This window comes from Amblyomma mixtum, chromosome 10 (assembly GCF_055824585.1).
Source record: "Amblyomma mixtum isolate Tamu chromosome 10, ASM5582458v1, whole genome shotgun sequence".
In the NCBI taxonomy this organism is placed as follows: Eukaryota; Metazoa; Arthropoda; class Arachnida; order Ixodida; family Ixodidae; genus Amblyomma; species Amblyomma mixtum.
Genome location: NC_143021.1, coordinates 66,159,118 through 66,165,117, shown reverse-complemented (window position 1 = coordinate 66,165,117; position 6,000 = coordinate 66,159,118).

Genomic DNA, 6,000 nt, shown 5'->3' with positions numbered 1-6,000 from the left:
GCGGCTATTATCAGGTGCCAATCGATAAAGAGAGCCGAGGGAAGACAGCGTTCGTCACTCCGGATGGACACTACGAATTCACCCGCATGCCATTCGGACTTGTCAACGCACCGAGCGTGTTCCAGCGCATGATAAACACTGTCCTCGGCTCCCTTAGGCACACGAAGGTCATGGCCTACATGGATGACCTGCTGATTCCATCGGCTTCGTTTGAGGAAGGATTAGACAGCTTGGGCGAGGTACTCGAACTCCTTCGTTCGGCTGGTCTCACGCTGCGCTTGAAAAAGTGCTCCTTCTTCCAAGAGAAAATCCGCTACTTGGGTTATGAAATTTCCGCACCGACCATCAACCCCGACAGCCTCAAGTTGAGAGGAATTGCAAATTTTCCTACACCAGCAAACGTCCACGACCTCCGACGCTTCCTGGGCCTCTGCAGCTATTTCCGACGTTTTGTGGCTGGATTTGCCATGATAGCCAAGCCACTTACGATCCTGCTTTGCAAGGGAGAAGAATGGCGCTGGGACGACGGTCAAGAGACTGCATTCAGGCAGCTACAAAGACAGCTGATGAGCAAGCCAACGCTGGCACTTTACGCACACGGAGCGAGAACGGAAGTGCACACCGACGCTTGCAAGGTCGGCCTCGGAGGAGTGTTGTTGCAAGAGCAACCAGACGGCCTCATGCACCCCGTTATGTATGTGAGCCGTAGCACCACGCGAGACGAGGAACGGTACCACTCATACGAACTTGAAGCTTTAGCTGTTGTGTGGACAATTGAGAAGCTTAGACTTCGGCTGCGGTGGTGGCAGACAGCGGTTCGCAGCCTAATTGCTCCGTACAACTGGTTGCAGGTTGCAGACTGCGCGACGGATTTCTCCTTCGCCTGGAATTCCCAAGACTGTGGGACCTGCAGTAACCTTCTTTGAACTGACCGGCTGTGGATGCACGGCATTTCGTTTCCTGAAGCAACTACCGCTGCTAGCGTCACCAGGCTGCTATCACCGGAATTATTTGTGCCGCTCCTGTCACGCCCACTGCTCGTCACTTCGGCTGCGGTGGTGGCAGACAGCGGTTCGCAGCCTAATTGTTCCGTACAACTGGTTGCAGGTTGCAGACTGCGCGACGGATTTCTCCTTCGCCTGGAATTCCCAAGACTGTGGGACCTGCAGTAACCTTCTTTGAACTGACCGGCTGTTGATGCACGGCATTTCGTTTCCTGAAGCAACTACCGCTGCTAGCGTCACCAGGCTGCTATCACCGGAATGATTTGTGCCGCTCCTGTCACGCCCACTGCTCGTCACTTCGGCTGCGGTGGTGGCAGACAGCGGTTCGCAGCCTAATTGCTCCGTACAACTGGTTGAAGGTTGGTGCTTTCGCCTTTACATTTTCAGTCTTGGTCTTACCCTGCTGCCACCGCTGCCGAAAGTGTCTTGCTTTGTGTTGTGCCTTTTTGACTTGTTGGCCCGTGTTAGATAAGACATGGCTGGCCGCGATAAAATATGTGCGGCATGTTCGAAAGCAATTCCAGCCAAAGGCCGTGTAATGGAATGCTCTGAATGTAGCAACTTGTTCCACCTAGGAAAATGCTCTGGGGTGTCTGAAGCTGCTGCGAAGGGAAAGGCTGAGGCTTTTTTCGAGGTCTGGAAATGTGGCACATGCTATTCGTCACGCCTCAGAGGGGCGGGAGGCGGCAAGGAGGAGGACGAAGTCAATATACCTGTCATTCTCAGTGCTATCCTTGCGAGACTTGAGAAACTTGAACATCTTCCAGAAAAAGTTGACAATATTGACAAGTCGATCAATATGATGTCAGAGAAATATGATGAAGTGTTAAAAACAATGGCTAGACAAGAGGCAGAGATTAAGGAACTTCGAAAGCGAGTTGTTGTCCTTGAAAGTTGTAGTAACAGTGAGGAAGTGAATCATCTGAAGGTCACTGTGAACGATTTGGAGTGGAGGAGTAGACGGCAAAATTTGGTATTCCACGGCATTTCGGAGTCAGATGGTGAGAATTTGCTTGAAAAAGTGAATGATGTGGCCCACTCAATTGAGCTTCCTGAGCTGTGCGAAGGCGATGTAGATGCCGTACACAGGCTTCCCGCGAAACAAGGCAAAGTTCCAGGTGTGCTAGTTCGTTTCACTTCCCAGAAGCTCAGAGATCAATGGTTTTTGAAAGGCAAATCACTCAGAACGTCTGACTCAGAGGTCTCAATCGTAGAAAACCTGACTCGTTTGAACAGAACGCTTCTCGATTCTGCGAAGAAATGGGCTGATGCGAATGCCTACAAGTATGCCTGGCACCGGAACAACAAAGTGCTTGTACGAAAGGCGAACGGGGAACTGGCACACGTGATTCGATGCGATGACGATTTGAGGAAGTTGTTGCAGTGAGTCACTGCTCTTGGTTGTAATTAGTTCCTTCTATAGGGGTGATACTTACTTCTCTCCTAATGATATTAACAATGAGGTTCAGGGCCAGACTAACCATTTTTCAGTGCTATGTTTGAATATTCAGTCTGTTCGTGATAAACATGACATTTTACGTGCATTCCTTGAACAGTTTAAATTCATGTTCTCTGTGGTAATGCTTACTGAGACATGGGTCAAAGACAAAGTTGATTGTCCTGAGCTGCTCAACTATCAGTCTTACTTCCTAAACAGAACAAGCAGAAGAGGCGGAGGCGTTTCTTTGTTTGTGCTTGATAGTGTTCAGTGTGAAAGGGTTGATGAGATTACTTCGGTTACACCTGATTATGAGGTGCTCTCAGTTTGTAGCAATAAGAACCTCTTCACTGTTGTGTATCGCCCCCCGAATGGTTGTGTTGAGAACTTTTTTCACTATATGGAGCATGTTTTTCAATTTGCCACTGAATATAATTACACTGTATATATAGGTGGTGATTTCAATGTCGATATGCATGAAAATACACCCAGAAGGTCACGACTATCATTACTAATGGAATCATACTGTCTTGTGAACGTTGTGGCATTACCTACACGCATAACACCCACTACGGCAACACTTCTTGATTTGCTGATTACAAATAACGCAACAAATGTGCTCTCAACCGGGGTTATTAACTATGCTATTAGTGACCACCTGCCTGTTTACATCGTATGTAATAGTGTGCCTGCATTAAAATCCAACTGTAAACAAACAAATGTAAAAATACAGCAGATCACCTCAACTACGTTAGAAACATTTCGACGCAAAATAATGAACGTCAATTGGGAACCAGTTTTTGCTGCATTGACTGCTGACATAGCGTTTAGTTGTTTTCTGAAGATATTCGCTTCTATATATCGTAACAGTTTTCCGTACAAAGATGTAAAGAAACCAAAACGAGCTCGTAAACCCTGGATTACCTCGCATATTCTTCGAATGATTGCCAGGAAAAATTCCCTCTATCAGAAGTTCTTACAAAGTCGCAGTCCAGAATCGTGGGCAACATTCAAGAGGTACCGAAACAACCTGAACTTAACTTTAAGAAAAGCGAGGAATGCATATCACCTTAACATGTTCGCTGGTTTGACCGATCAAAAGAAAGTTTGGAATAGGTTGAATCGAGTCTTGAACCCTAACTCTACAAATACAATTGACAGTATTACAATGGAAGGCATTAGTTATAGCGGACTCGCACTCGCAAACAAGTTTAATAGCTATTTCAGTGGACTTGTTGATAGTGAACACAATAATATGGCATTGGATTACATTACGAATCATACAAGTAACAGTATTTTTATAACATGTTGTGACGAAAATGAGGTGCTTAATATATATAAAGGCATGAACAATACAAACAGTGAAGATGCTTTTGGACTTAAAATGAAACCTGTTATGTACGTCTTGGACATTATCTGCCCAATTTTAACTTATATTTATAACTTGTCTTTGACTACCGGCATTTTCCCTTCGGACATGAAAATAGCAAAAGTAGTTGTTCTTTATAAAGGTGGTTCGAAAAACGATCTTGGTAATTATAGACCAGTGTCTATATTGCCTATTTTTTCTAAGGGCTTGGAAAAAACAATACATTTACGACTTTCCAATTTTCTTGAAAAATACAACGTGATAACTGCAAGACAGTTTGGATTTAGACCTAAGTCCTCTACTGAAATGGCTCTCCTGAAGCAAAAAGAAATAATCTTAAATAACATTGAATGTAAACAAATTACCCTTGGAATATACATAGACTTCTCCAAAGCCTTCGATAGGATTCATCACGAAACTCTTCTTCTTAAACTTTCTGCATACGGTGTCCGGAACAAGGCACTATCTCTTATCACCAGCTATTTAACTGACCGATATCAGTACGTTTCTATAGATAATCATCGCTCTACTTATAATAAAATAAAGCATGGTGTACCTCAAGGAAGCATCCTTGGTCCCTTATTATTTAATGTATATATTAATGACTTAGTACAGATTGACTCCGAAACAGAATACGTAATTTACGCTGACGACACTACTTTATTTCTGTCTGGCACCAACGCGAATGATATTGTAGAAAAGGCTAACAGCGTGTTGGGCAAACTTAACTCATGGTCTGAAAAAAATTCCCTACTAATAAACACACGGAAAACAAAGGCGATATTTTTTAGAGCTAAAAATGTCAAATGGGCTGTACATACAGATTTAGTATTGGGTGGTAATATGATAGAAATAACTAATGTTGTAAAAACACTTGGCGTTCACTTCAATGAATTTATGCTATGGGACTACCACATCGAGCAAATGGAGAGTAAGCTAGCTCGCGTTGTCGGCATACTCAGAAGGTTAAAGTGCATGATACCTACTAGGACAAAACTTGTTATTTACCATGCCCTCTTTGACTCTCATGTTAAATATTGCCACTTGGTCTGGGGTACAACGACGCAAACTAATATTCAGAAGGTTTTGACATTACAAAAAAATGCAGTCAGAGCAATTGCGGGTGCCACATACTTAGCACATACGAGTGCTCTATTTGCAAAATACCGCATTATGGATGCAAGGGTTATTCATCAGTACCGTGTAATTCAGCAGTACAAATCTCAGGTACATAGTGACACCACATTTTTTGCTGACCTTGCGAATCTACGGGAAAATACCGCTGTTCACAACACAAGACACTACGAATATTGGTATGTACCTTGTCCACGCACAAATTACGGTTTTCAAACTCTCAGGTATGTGTTGCCATCTTTCCTTAATAGTAACGCTTTCACTAATCAATCCATTCTTTCCGTTTCATATAACGCTGTCAGAAATATGTTCTTACAAAAGAATGAATCATATCCAACTGTAAAATAAACAAAGTGTCCATGTGCTGTGATTAAACTATCATTTGCGTGTGTGTAACAGTACCGAGACTATTCTGGTGATCTGTTATGAAGATATTGTACATATTTGTTATTTCATGCATTCTCTTGTTATTGTTTTACTGCTGTCTGTCATCGCCGTGCCAAGCCGCTACGGGAGATGGGAGCTTTGTCAAGCCGCGTGCGCGGCTTTTTTTCCTTTCTCCTCAGCCATTGTACATGACTGAAATAAATGCACTGAACTGAACTGAACTGAACATACCTGTACGGAACCGAGTTTCTTGTTGTTACGGACTGCAACTCATTGAGAACTGCTTTGTCAAAGCGAGATCTGGTGCCACGTGTCGGCAGGTGGTATCTAAAGTTGCAAGAGTATACGTTTGATGTAGAGCATCGTCCAGGAGCTAGAATGAGCCACGTCGACGCCCTCAGCAGGGCTCCTGCGTCGGAAGCCGAAGAAGTTGACGTTGCAAGTGGCATTAATGTCTTTGTAACAGAGCTCTCCAACGAAGACTGGCTAACGCTAGCACAGAAGACGGACTCAACATTACAGTCGATCATGGATTCCCTAAAGGGATCATCAGAGACGAAACAAGCAGAGCGCATCAGAAAAGAATATGTCCTGGTTGAAGGCAGGCTTTTCAGGAGAACGTGTGGCAACAACGGCGACGAGCGTCTGCTATGGGTAGCCACGAGCGG